We start from the raw sequence: 14,138 nt of genomic DNA, 5'->3' as shown, positions 1-14,138 counted from the left end.
CTGTAAACCTACAACTTGTCAAATTAAAAACAGACAAAAACAAAAAAAAAGTTGAGAGACAGCCAAATAGAGATATTTGTAAGCCTACAAAACTGACAAATATTAGTGTGCAATATATATAAATAATTCCCATAAAGTAATAAGAGAAATTAATAGGAAAAAGGTGTATGTGTGTGTGTGTGTATCAAATCAATTCACAAAAGAGGAAAACAGATTTGGCTCAACTGATAGAGTGTCCGCGTACCACATGAGAGGTCCAGGGTTCAAATCCAGGGCCTCCTTGACCCGTGTGGAGCTGGCCCACGCACAGTGTTAATGTGCACAAGGAGTGCTGTGCCATGAAGGGGTGTCCCCCACACAGGGGAGCCCCATGTGCAAGGAGTGTGCCCCTAAGAAGAGCCGCCCTGTATGAAAAAAGTACAGCCTGCCAGGAGTGGCGCCACACACATGGAGAGCTGACACAGCAAGATGACGCAACAAAAAGAGACACGTATTCCTGGTGCTGCTAACAAGAATACAAGCCGACACAGAAGAATACACAGCGAATGGACACAGAGAGCAGACAATGGGGGGTGGGGGAAGGGGAGAGAAATAAATAAATCTTAAAAGAAAAAATATCACAAAAGAAACTGAATCACCAGAAATTTTATATATTTTTTTGTTCAAGGTCACTAATAATCAGGGAAGGCAAATTTTAATGATAGAATTTCCAGGGGCTAAAACTTAAGTCTGCAGATTAGATTTTTTGCAAAGAAAGAAGAAAACTGAAATTGTGCAGCACTAGTTGTTTATTCCAGTAACAGGAGGTAGCGGCCTCTCTGGAGCACCTGGAGGCCACGCAGAGAGCTTGGGTCTTTGGCTGCTCAATCCAAGCTGTCCAGGAGGCAGCAGCAGCAGAGAGCAGTCCAGCAGGCGGCCAGGGCTGCCTGACACCCGGAGTCGGTCGTCTTCCTTTCTGGCTCCATCACGTACACTGGGGGGTGGGGTGGGGGGGTGGGAAGGCAGGCAAGGGAGAGAGAGACCCAGTGAGAGGGGACCATTAGCAGTGGCATCCTGGTAGCACTTACCACACTGTGTAGAGACTTGACTTGTTCACTGCCTTCCTCTCTCCCTAGACTATTAGCTCCGTGAGGGCAGCAACCGGGCCCACCTTGTACACTGCTGTGTCTCCCCCCACTCCCCACCTCAGTGTCTGGCACACAGGTACTCCCTGAACTTAGCTTCCTGAAGGAGTGAATAAAGATAACATCTGCTCAGCAGCTGCCAGCCCACGGTTTCCTGCTACCTCTCCATCCACAAGCCAGCACTTTATTTGAGGCTCAACCAAAGTAATCTGGTTTGCAGTAGAATCTGTGTCCTGAGCCCCACCTCTGCAGGCTCTGTGGCAGGTATCAGCTGAAAGCTTGACACGTTATCTCATTTAACCTCATAACAGCTCTGTATTACTATCATCATTTCATTACGTCATACACTGTTAGCACCAGTGTGAACTGGTAGAACCTCTTTGAAAAGGAATTTGGAGAAAGGATTAAAAAAAGAAAGAGAAAGAAAACTGACCACCCAGAAAACCTATATCTAGAATTTAACCTACAGAAATAACTGCTCCAGTGTTTAAAGATATATGTAAAGTATGATTGCTGTTGCATCAAAATAGATCCAAAATAGCAACAAACTCAATGTCAGTGACAAATTAAATTAAGGCACATCTATACAATAAGAAACTAAAAAGGAAAAGAACCAGGTAGTTCTTCCATGTTGCTAATAAATTAAAAGTGAGGGATAAAAGCAAGGTAGATAGCAGTGCTTCTTTTATTTTACTTGTATAATAGAAAAGGGATACACAAATCCAAGTTTCTGAAAGAATACAAAAAACTTAGGCCAGGGTTTGGGGTGGATAGAGGTTTTCACTTTGTATTTTATATCCTTCTCAAATCCAGGCTTGTCTGATTCCAGCGTTACACTCAAAGTTGCTGTTCCGCAGTCCTTGCCAAGGTCCTGTTGGCAGAAGGGCGGCCCTGTCCACTGCTGGCATACCCTGGATCTCGTCTAGCCTCTGCCATTAGTGCTCGCCCAGGGACTTTGGGGGCAGCTGGCATCAACTGACCCAGGCTCCTAGCTCCAACAGTGTTGGCCTCAGTCTGGTACTGCCTTCCCTAAGTCACTATCTAGACACCCCATTAAGCCCACCCCCACCCCGACCTGAGCTCTCTCTGGCATTCTTGCTCCTCTCACAGCCGGACCTCGAGACCTACCTATCAGATAAGCCTTAAGTCAATTCTGACGCCCCTTGGTCAGCTGCTCTGTCAGCCTGGGTAAATGCTGGGACTCCTGCTGGGCAAATCTAGCAAACAGGAGATGCCACCAAATCACCACTCCTCCCTCCAAGGAACTCGAGAGACCAGAGAGCCTTCTCTACCCTGGGGCAATTCCTAAAGCGGAGCCACTGCGTGGGAAAAACACATACCTCCCCACTAAACCTCAATCAGGCAAGATTAAGTCTGTCTCTAAATAGCACAGCCTTCAGCCTATCTGCCTCACGTAACACAGCTCCTTTTCAGATCTCCCAGTGTTTCCTCTTCATATGAATTAGGGAAAACAATTCTAGGCACATGCACCATGTGAGGGCAAGCACTTGGATGACTAATAATCCAAAGAGAAGTATTAATTCCATATAATAAAATTCCTCTGTGTTCTATGCACCAAGGAGAAGTCCTGGTCTCTGGGGAAAGCAGGGTGAGGGTAGCTTTGCCATGAGGAGGCTGAAGTCTAGTCGGGGTTGTATTCACAGAGCAGAGACAGCTGTCCTGAATCCCCAACAATGCTAATAGCCTCAGTGGGCCAGGAGCGTATCAACTCGTCCTCCTATGGGCTAAGGCTGCCTGGCACAGACCAGTCCTGTATACACGAGGGAGGTCAAGGTTGTTTGGAAAAAGTATCCTATGCCTTACACCGCCCCCCCCCAACAAAAAGACATCCCTCAGGGGGCACTAGCTGTGCTCTCAGAACACCTTCCCACTGCCCCAGCATTCTCTATACCAGAGCTGGGCCCCAGGGGCTCCAAGCATCCCTTCCCAGAAACCTGAGGTTCAGCAGAAAATGGGGGGTGAGTGGGAAGCAGTGGGCTCTACTCAGACGTTGGTGATGTAAAGTTCAGAAAGAAGCAGGGAAGGAGCCCTCCCTACTTGACACTGTATGTAGGGGAATGTCCTCAATCCATATCACAATTTCCAAGGACACCTTGTCGCAATTTAGTAGGAAGCACAATTAAAATTTCATATATACCAAAACTAGGGGGAGGGGGGAGGGTATTTGGGAATCCCCTGTATTTTTGACGTAACAGTTATGTAATCTAAAGCTTCATTAAAAACAAAGATACAAACAAACAAATAAATAAATAAATATATACCAAACTGGATTTAAATATAGGCTGATCAACTCACTGGCCATGTAACCTTGGGCAGGCGATAACCTCTCTTAGCCTCAGTTTCTTCTTCTGTAAAACAGGGGTAATACCAGTAATCTGTACCCAACAGGATTTCTCGGAAAACTGAGAGATCATGCACGTACAATGCTTGGCCCAGTGCTTGCTACACTGCCAGGCACTAAATAAGCACTCACTGCCGTTATTACTATTATTCAAATAACTGACTCTTCAAGCAGACCCCTCCCCTGATCAAGTAAAATGCAGGCCTTTTGTAGACAGACCCTGGCAGGCAGAAAGAAGGTGGGGCTAACCAGGCTCTGGGGAGAAGCTTGGGAAATAAACACGAGGTGGAGAGGCAGAGTCATATGCTGTTGTCGCAAGAGACCTGCAAGATCTGCCAGCCCTTGGGGATGGGCGGATGGGTAACATTGCCCAAAAGTGGGGGGAGGGAGGGGTAGCATACGAACACAGGAGAGTGTCAGGTGTTGGTGGAGAGTAAAATGCCGAGAAAATCATATCAAAATATAATAAAGAGGGTTACCTGTTTAGAATGCTTGGAGGGGAGGGTCTGATGCAGGACGGGCTCCTGGGGAATGTCTAAATGCTCATTCTGCCAGAGTGGGTGACACCATGGGGTAGAAACCCAAGTAGTGAGAGTGGGGGTGGACCCACATCCTGGGGAGGACTAATGCCATCAAATAGAGGGAACTGTATCCCTCGAGAGAAAGGTGGCTCCCAGGGCATTGGGACAGTTGAGCAAGTTAGGCCCTGAACACTATTCCATCTATCTCTGGAAGTGGCTCCTCAGGAAACGGAGGTTGGCTGTCACTGTGGGCACCAAGCTGGAAGGGAAAATGGACGTTAAATGTGTGGAACCAAGGTAAATGGGGGGTAAGAGAGGAGTTTCGTGAGAGTACACGAGGATGGATATAAAACATGTAATATTACACCATAACATATAGGAGATGACAGACTGATAATGTAAACCATAATGTAAAACATAGGATAACTAAGAATTTAAAAAACTGTGTATCCTAAAGTATGCACCACAATGTAAGCACAGATGTCACCTTGTTTGAAAGCTATTGTCTCAGACTCTGTACATCACGTTAAGTGAATATGATGTGAATAGGGTGTTAGAGTATTGCTGTGGAAGGGAAAAGGTTTTGTGGTGGATGTATGGGAGTGCTGTATATTATATATATGCATTGCTGTGGTCTAGGGCTCCTGTGAAGAGAAGTTCAATAAGGGGGGAAAAAAAAAAAAGAAAAAGATAGGATGTAGAATTTTTTCCAAGTCAACACGTATTCTTTATCTAACCTTTAAACCCATCGCTATATGCCATTTCCTAGTAAGGGACCCTGACATTATATTGGGCTTCAAATTTCAGGGAGTTCTGGATCACAGAGTGGTTCAACAATGGCAATGGAGGGATACTGGTATAGGATACCATTGACAGGTGATATATGGCTGACAGGGAGCTGTACAGAACATATGTCCAGGGTGCATGGTAATGTTTGGATATACTCATAGTGGCAACAATTAAAAACCACAGCAGGGGGGGTACTGGGCTCCTGGCCAGTGGTGCTCTGTCGTGGTCCCTAGGGGAGCAGCGACAGTCTCCCAGGTGCAGCAGCGGGGACCGGGAGGGAATGAGGGTTCAACAGTGAGCCCCTGACGCTAATGACTATGCTTGTGAGCTGATAAGCCTAAAATAAGAACAAGGCCTAGAGCAGCATTGTGCCTGGGAATTTCCTCCTGTCAGCCTTCATGTTACTCAAATGTGGCCAGTCTCGAAGCCAAACTCAGCATGTAAATGTAATGCCTTCCCCCCAGCGTGGGACATGACACCCGGGGATGAGCCTCCCTGGCACCACTATCAACTACCAACTGATGATGCAACTGGAAAATGACCTTATACAGAAGGTTCAATGCGGATCAGCAGAATATCCCTGTCTACATAAAATAACATGACTTTAAAATGCTGTTTGACCTAATGTAAGGGGGAAATGGAAAGGAGAAATGAGTTTATATGGCTACGAGTCTCTAAAAAAGAGTCTGGAGGCTGTCAGAAGGATTGCCCTTATGCACAACTGAGCAGAGTCTGAGAGACAGATAAAGCAGATACAACCCCCAGGTATTGGTTCCTTTGAGGGCTAAAGAGACCCATGGGAGTTATGGCCATGGCAGATGGGGTTAACTACCAGGTCAGATGGCCCCTCTTTGGAACTGGTGTTTATGTGTGATGAATCTGGACTCAGATGGGATCTCTCTTCATAAGACTTTCATGCTAAAGTGCTGGAGCTGCAGTTAGTGTTGGGGTTTAAGATATATTTAGGGGATTTGAATCTCTGGACTGACAATGTGATAGCCAGGTCCTGAGCCTCAACAGACTCCAGCACCTACAATCTGATTTATTGGACTCACCACATTCAGCTAAGATGGAGTTGAAGAAGGACAACCACCACACCATGGAGCCTAGAGTGATTACAACTGAAAGTGGGAGGATTGCATCCAGCATCCAGGTGGAATCTGAGCCTCCTCTTGACATAGAGGTGCAATGGACACAACCAATCCAATGTCCACATAGAAAAGGTGGCACTGGATTGGGAAAAGTGGACATGGTGGCTAATGGGTATGGGGAAAGGCAGGAAGAGATGAGAGGTGGAGGCGTCTTTGGGACATGGAGCTGCCCTGGATGGTGCTTCAGGGGCAATCACCGGACATTGTAAATCCTCACAGGGCCCACTGGATGGAATGGGGGAGAGTATGGGCCATGATGTGGACCACTGACCATGAGGTGCAGAGGTGCCCAAAGATGTACTTACCAAATGCAATGGATGTGTCATGATGATGGGAATGAGTGTTGCTGGGGGGGGGGGGGAGAGGTGGGGTGGGGGTGGTGGGGTTGAATGGGACCTCATATATATATATTTTTTTAATGTAATATTATTACAAAGTCAATAAAAAAATAAAAAAAAAAAAGATCTGCCAGCCTTTACTATATGGAGGAGGGAACAGAGGTCCAGCAGGAAGGAGGGAGGTGCCCAAAGCCACCAGGAGATAAATACCGTGAATGAACAGAACCAGGTCTCTATCTCCAGCAGCTCCATGGCAGGAGAATACAAGAGTAGCTGCTAAAGAGTGGACTGCCTATTCACACCTGACCCCAACTCACAGGCACATACACAGTCACTGTCACTTTGCCTTTGATCTCAACCAACCACATGGCATTGTAGCCCAGGTTCAGGGGTGAGGAGACATGGGCACATCTTTGGGAAGTATGACTCTGGGAAACTCAGGCAGGACTCAGGGCAGCATAGATTCTGGGAGTGGCAAGAGGAGGGGGTGAAGAAGGCCTAGCATGGGGACAAACAGGGCAGTAGCATAGGGGGGGCCACAGACAGACCTGTATGTTGATTCTCAGGCCCATGCCTAGTAAGAGCCCACTCCATGTACTCTACCAGGGAAACGCCACAGTCGATTTCATTTGCACCTGATTAGATGACCAGCCTGCTCCCCCATCCTGGATGGGCAACTGAGCAGACACCTGAGCCTTCCAGGAACCAATCTGGAGGCATACCCCTCAAACAACCTCTTTCTTCTCTCCCTGCCATAGGAGGCTTGCCTGCCCCAGGCAGGAGGGTGCCCCCTCCTCTCCCTGTGAGCTCCAGAAATAGCTGCCTGATTCATTAGTGGGCTCCTCCCAGGGTTGTGGACAGAGACCCAGCTTGAGGTTGGGTTACTGTGTCATGTCTGGCAGGCTCTTCCCTTCATCCTCCAGCATCTAGAACAAGCCCAAATAAGGCAACCAACAGGGGACTAAAACAGCAGCTGAGTACTGAGCATGTACATGTCCTGGACCTGTCTCCCAACTTGTCCCCAGCTCAGACCTATCTGATGCTTCTTCCTCCCTCCTGGCTCAGGATCCAGTTCAGTTCTGTCCCTGACCTGAGCAGTCCCCTTCATTTCTCAGAACCTCAATGTCTTCACCTGTAAGAAGTAGGGTTGGTAATGGTGTCTGCAGTGAGGGCCCAAAGAGATGAAAGTATTTTGCTTGGTCCTTCCACCTCCTGCCTCAGCAGCCACCGTGCCAGAGCAGCAGAAGGCAATAGTCAGCCCCGAGAAAATCAGAGTAGAAAAGGAGCAGAGGATGTTTTCCTCCGCCTCTTCTACATTGCCAAGCTGAATCCTTACCCAGCATCTGGGGTTTCAAGGAGGCCGCCCTGACCTACTCCAGCTTACCAAGGATCTTTCTGACTCTGAATTCCTGCCACTACACTATAATCACACTCATTCAAAAACTGCCTTTGAAATACCACGCAGACCTTAAGAAAAAAGAATATAGGAGTGAGGTGGAGATAGATCCAACCTAAGTATTTAGATAAAAAGGGTAGGCTGCAGAACCCTACATGCCTAGGAGAACAGACAGACCTGGGGTTGATAAGAATGTAGGACTTTCACTTTGTATACCAGTGGCATTTTCATTTTTTAGTTTTGTCATAGACTATAACAAGAAGACTCAATTGTTTCAGAAATGGCTGGTTTATTTTCAGTGTTTCTATACACCCTAAATAGACTGTAAGCCCTTCAAGTGTGAGGTACAGACTTTCTCCAAGTGCTGCCCTCACAAGGCCTGAGACATGGGAGGGGCAGCACAGGTGGATGGGACCTAGTAGTGTGCACAGCATCAGTCGGCACACACTGCACCAAAAGCCTCTGGCCAGGATGTCCCACTCAGGTACGGGTGGCCACCATGGGCAGTGGCAGGGTCCCTACCCCATTCACAGGTGGCTCATGATCTAGGTCCTCACCATGTCGTAGTGCTCAAAGTCCACTGGGGCACAGGGGATTGTTCTTAGTGTCTGACTATGCAGAAGTTTGAGCTGGTTCATTTGTGGGTTGGGAGATCTTAAATAAGAAATTAACATAGAATAATCACATGTCCATCAAGGCAAAAGTCTTACAACAAGCCCTCTCCACTTCCTAACTGGTCTGGCAAATACAGAGGGACATGGGTTCAAGAAAGCCTTGTCTAGAAGTAGGAGACCCATGACAGGACAGATGAATCCACCCAAAGTCCATTACTCCCTTTGATGTGTCACCCTCACCAATTACAGAGGGCCTTAGGACTGGTTCTTAGCTGGTCCAGTGAAAAATCAGTCCTTTGGCAATTCCAAATGCTAAGGCATTTCAGAAATGATATATTTTACTTTCCTAGGAAAAAAATTACACAAGATCCTAGTAGTTCTAAATGTTGTACAAGAATTATATGAAATGAAAACAGATTATTAGAGCCAACAGACATGGGGAATAATACCATGCCTGCACAAAGCTGCTGTGAATGGAAGACAAGTGGTCTCGACATCCTCTGTCTCAGGAGGCTCAGGTTTCTAGGTCCCAGATTGTGCCAGGTGTGGCGACAAGTCCAAAAGACAAGCTCAACTCAGGTCAAGAATGAGGAGTGTCAAAGTCGGCAAGAGCCTGCACCCCTAGAGCAAGCCAGCTGTGTTAAGGTGGTCCTAGCACCAGTACCCACCCCCGAGTGACATGGGAGCCCCTAGGAGCACAAGGAATTATAGCATGTTCTGAAAGTCTATCAAATATCAAGTACAGTGTTAGGAGTGAGCAGTGGTGGATATGGTGGAGTCTAAAATTAAATGATGAGTAAGGCTGACTTTGGGTCTGCAAGTCTAGCCTTCAGTGGACAAGGGTGATTCATCAGAAACTAATCCTCAGAAACATTTGGTGCTTCCGATTTAAAAGCTCACATTCTTCAATCTTCTACTTATTCATAAGGATTGCTAGGACCTTGACACTCCAGAGAAGAGAGACACTACAGATGAGCTTTGGAGCAAGTAAAATTCTGTCCACAGGTGGCTCAGGGACATTCTGTTCCAGGAGGAGCTCTAGTTCTCTCCAGGTCAGTAGTAGGACTCAATCCTGCAGGCCCCTGGGTCCAGCCTGGACGCTAGCCAGCCAGCCAGAGGCAGAGCATGATCACCAAAAAAAGTACTCTGCCTGCCTGTGTGCCCACCTGGCCTCATGCCTGAAGACTCTTCTAGACTGCTCCAACTGTATCTCATGCCCAGAAAACATGCCGAAGAAGATGCTGCTATTGCCAATATTTGTTCAGTCTCTCTCACATGTCATATGCTCACTTCTCGTTTTCTTGACAAAGCCAACCCTACAGGGAGTCCATAAATAAAAGACTCCATCCCTGACTCAGGCAGCACGAACACCGTTTGGGAAGAAATGACAAAGAACTATCTGAGGCAGCACATGATAACATGCCAAACTGGGTGGTACTAGCATAAACACAAATGTAATTCAGAATCAGGACAGATCCTTTTGGTGAGTTATGGTGAAAAAAATGCCAATCTTATTACTGCTCTGTTGTTTCTCTTCCCTTGTGCTGCTACAAGAAAATTTAAGGAAACGATGGTTAGTGAGTGGCCGGTCAAGAACTGGGCGTCATCTTGGATTGGCTTTGGCTGCCACAGGCGGCCCTTGCAGCCCTGGCTGCTCCTGACTTCTGGGTCATGTGGCCTGACTCCTCCTCGCCCCAAGGATGGGATGGTGGTGGGGATGATTAATATTATTTCAAACTCTGTCAAGCAGCAGGAAAGATGCTTGGAGTCAGGGACTCAAGGAAACAGAGCAAGAAGATATAAGATGGAGGAGGAACAAAAATAGAAAGTGACTCAGAGACAAAATATCTCTCCATGTCAGTGACTCCTGAAGGCTAGACAGAAATCAGAAAATAATTCTTTTCCCTGGTTTTCAAGCTCTAGGTTAAGAAAAAAATGGAGAGATTACCTTGCATGGAACTGGCTCAGTGGAACCTGCCCAATGGGAGAGATCACCAAGAAGGCAGCTGCTGGGTTTTACCTATTTGTGCCCAGGCACAGACAGGCACAGGCGGCTCTGTTATCGGTGGTGTTATTCTGACTCACATTGAGTGCCGGCCGCAGAAGTCTCATTCAAACAGTACCTGCCACATTTTCTAAGAAGGCAAACACGGCCATATCATTTTTACTGAACACAAAGCATGTTTTTATCTTAGGTATATAGATCATAACTGGCTTCTACAAGTACCAGATTCTTGAGTTACTGATTAACAGCTCCAGCAGATATGTTTATGCAAAACATTCCAGGTTGTTTTCTTCCTCCATTGCCAGGAGGAATTTGCAACCATAAAAATAGTTGTTTTCACGTGAGTGCACCTTGGTTCAGGGCCCAGGTACATGGTGAGTTCTGAGGTCAGGGAGGGGAAAGGATGACCACTCTCAATGAAAAGGGTGAGATGGTGATTTTAAGCAGACCTCACTTGTAAGGAATGTCTCCCATTTCCACCACCTATTCCTTGCGATACTGCCCACCATTTCCAAGGTTATCCTTGTCAACAAAGAAAGAATTTTGTGGAGAGCCTGGTCTCCACCAAGTTATCTATGGCAATTCCCGCCATTTCATAACACTGCTACAAGCTAACATCCACCAAAAAATAAACGACAAAGAGTCCTGAAAACCACATCTTACCCACTGGGATGTGTAATTTGGCAAATGTGAGGTGAGACTTTTGAGTGGAGAAAGGCAGCCAGAGGGGATAGCCTAGCCTGTAGAACTGTGGCTAGAACTCTGACAACCTGGGTGTAAGGGCCAGATTTATAGAAACAACTTCCTTCTGTGGTCAACTCCACCACTTCTGGCAGCTTGTCAATGAAGCCAGGTCAAAAAGGTCTCCAACATCATAACCAACCATCTTTCCACTGAAACATCAGGCTCTCCCTGCCTGCAGGAAAGAGACAGGCTAGAAGCAGACTTAATCCTGTGGGTGGAGTGGGTGTGTGGGGCATCTGTGATATGCCAGGAAGCCCAGAAAGCATCTGATTTCTCCCTGTCCACTAAGCAGGGTCAGCTACCCAAAATGGTGTTTATTTATAGCACTACCAGTTTGGAGAACCACGAGATGGTAAGAATAGAAAAGCACACTTGACCTCGGGCATATTCTTGGACGCTCTGCAGCACTGGTCATCGCTGGCATCAGAGCCAGTTCCCAAACTGCAGCACAAGTGGACCCAATCTCTTGGGCCTAATGGCACACCAAGGAATACACTGTAGAACTGAGGTGTGATGGTTAGACTATTGTGTCCACTCGGCCAGGTAATTATGCCCAGTTGTTTGGTCAAGCAAGCACTGGCTAGTTGTAATAAAAGGGCATTTATGGACTTTAGTCACCATTGACTTCACTGCAGTGGCAAATCATAGATAGCTAACTACAATTACATCAATCAGGGAGATTGCCATCAGCAATGAGTGCCGTTTTAAAAGGGGAAGTGATTCCAGCATTGAGAATTTCCCAGCTTGTCTTTGGACAACGTCTTCCAGAACTTGTAAAGAACCTTCACTGGACTTTTATTAGAGCCTGTGGTTGCAGCCCAACTGCAGAACTTGGACTTGTGCATCCCTAAGGCTGTGTGAAAGACTCTTATAAAATTGCATATTATTGACAAATATCTCTTGTTGATTCTGTTTTCCTAGAGAACCTGGACTAATACACAAGGACAGCCAGCTCTAGAGATGGGCACCCTGAGGGTGTGACACCCTCTCCCAGCTTCAGGTTCCTCATCTTTACAATGTAGAAATAATATTAATAGCTGCTATTCCCTCCTTGCGTTTTTCAGGGACTTGATGTGCTAAACCACTCAGGCCAGTGCCTAGTATACTGCATGTTAGCTGTTATCATTACTCTTAAGGCAGAGACCCTAAAGGACAAAAGACAGGGCTCCCCAAATGTTGACACACCTGGAAGCAACATGGGCATTAAATAATGATACAAGACTCTATAGACAGTTTTTCACTTTACACAATGTGAGGTCTTTTGAAGAACAAGAGACATGGAAATGGAGTAAAAAGGGTACCTATTTCCCTGAGGTACTGCCTGAGCTCAACTTCTGGTATGCAGGTTGCTAGGGGTTAACTCAGGAAAGCTGAAGGCACTGCCTGCCAATGGCGTGCACAACTGCACAGCCATCCTCATTACCTACACCATCAGATCAGCACACCAGAGAGGGGTACCACCAAGAATCCTTCCACCAAACCGCTCGCTCTCATCTCCCTTCTCCCCTGCCTGAACAGGGGAATAGTCCTATTTAGGAATTCCTTTGGTCTCCAAGAAGACCCCTGTTGACTCTCAGCTCCTGATTCTACCTAGTCAAAAGTGCCGAGGACTCTAACATCTCACTTACCACTTATACCCATAGCCTAGCACAGAATGCTCAATAGGCCTGGCACACAAGAGACACTGAATGAATGAACAAATGAATGAGTGAATGAACAAACTGAAATGCAATTTGCTTTGCACCCCTCATCTCAGTTGGAAAACTGTTTCCACCCTGCCTTGTAAGCCAGCTGCAGATATGAGCTTAGCTGGCTGCTGTAAGGAGCAAGTGTAAAGCATTACCAAGAAAAAACATGAAGACATCCATTCCCATTTCAGTCAATTCAAGCCCTTCCAAACAGATCTCAGCATATTCCGAACTCTCCAGGCTTGCAGGCCTGACAGCACACAGCAACAAGCTTTCTGGCTGCAAACTGATAAGGCAGCACAAAGTAAACAGACAATAAATTATATCTACCTTATTATGGCTGTTATTCTATAGACTAAATAAAGGGCTAAATGTAAAAGCAATCCTCACTTGTTCAGCTTTTTTGTACTGTACTGAGATTTTTTTAAAACAAGAATAATTTGGACCAGGAGAAAACAACATCCTCAAGTTAGCAGTGTAAATCTGCTATCTGAAATGGAGACCTCAATAAAAAATGACCAGCACTCCTTAAGACCTGGACAAAGATATAATGACTTGATGAATTTAAAATCAAAAATAAAAAAAATGAAAAACAAAGCAAAACAAAAAAACATCCAACAACACTTTCATGTAGCAAATACATTCCCTGGACAGAGACTAACATTAGCTAAATTTTAAAAAGAGCTACATCATAAAAACTAAACATAGACCAAAACATCTATACCAAAATGCTACTAACTGTTATCTCTGGATAGTAAAATGAGAGGTGTAGCAGTTTGCTATTACTGACAAATTCCAAAAAGAAATATTGGATGTTTGTAAACTGGTCTTTTCTTCTAGGCACATTAGAGTGTATTGGATTCAGAGATTTTACTTTTACTTGATTAAATAATGATTAAGACTTTGATTGGGCCATGTCAGTAGGACATTGAGCCCTGCCCCCTTGATGGATGGGGACTCAAGAGAGAAACCACACCATTGAGAAGGGAGGTAGGAGTTTTGAAGCTGGAGCCCGAGAAGGGATCACACAGGAGAAAAACTCAGAGGAATACAGAAAGCTCCTTAAACATGGCAGAGGCCCTGGGGAGAGAGACTGAGCTATTTGCCTGATAGTCTACACCTGGCCTTGTGGAGAACACAGCAGCTAAGCCCAGAGAGAAATGGAGCCCCAGAAAGAGAGGAACCCAGGAAGACTGAACCACTGCAGATGTGGCGGCCATCTTGCACCAACATGTGGCAATAGATTTTGGTGATGGAAGTAACTTATGTTTATGGCCTGGTTACTGTAAGCTTCTACCCCAAATAAATACCCTTTATAAAAGCCAAAAGATTTCTGGTATTTTGCATCTGCATCCCTTTGGCTGACTAAAACAACAGGTATTTACTTTCTATAAAGAAGAGATATT

At 46.0% G+C, this 14,138-nt stretch overlaps 1 non-coding gene across 1 annotated transcript in view; it reads right to left on the bottom strand.

Moving 5' to 3' along the window:
- Positions 1 to 770: 770 nt before the first annotated feature.
- The window catches only part of LOC101416996 (uncharacterized), a 62,620-nt gene continuing 49,252 nt past the window's right edge, over positions 771 to 14,138 (bottom strand). The window contains exon 3 of the transcript XR_009181522.2: positions 771 to 973. This is a non-coding gene — a transcript (uncharacterized protein). The remainder of the gene's footprint in view (positions 974 to 14,138) is intronic.

The sequence above is a fragment of the Dasypus novemcinctus genome, chromosome 2 (genome assembly GCF_030445035.2).
Source record: "Dasypus novemcinctus isolate mDasNov1 chromosome 2, mDasNov1.1.hap2, whole genome shotgun sequence".
Taxonomy (NCBI): domain Eukaryota; kingdom Metazoa; phylum Chordata; class Mammalia; order Cingulata; family Dasypodidae; genus Dasypus; species Dasypus novemcinctus.
The sequence above is the reverse complement of the archived record's forward strand: the minus strand, read 5'-3'. Positions and strand labels throughout refer to the sequence as shown.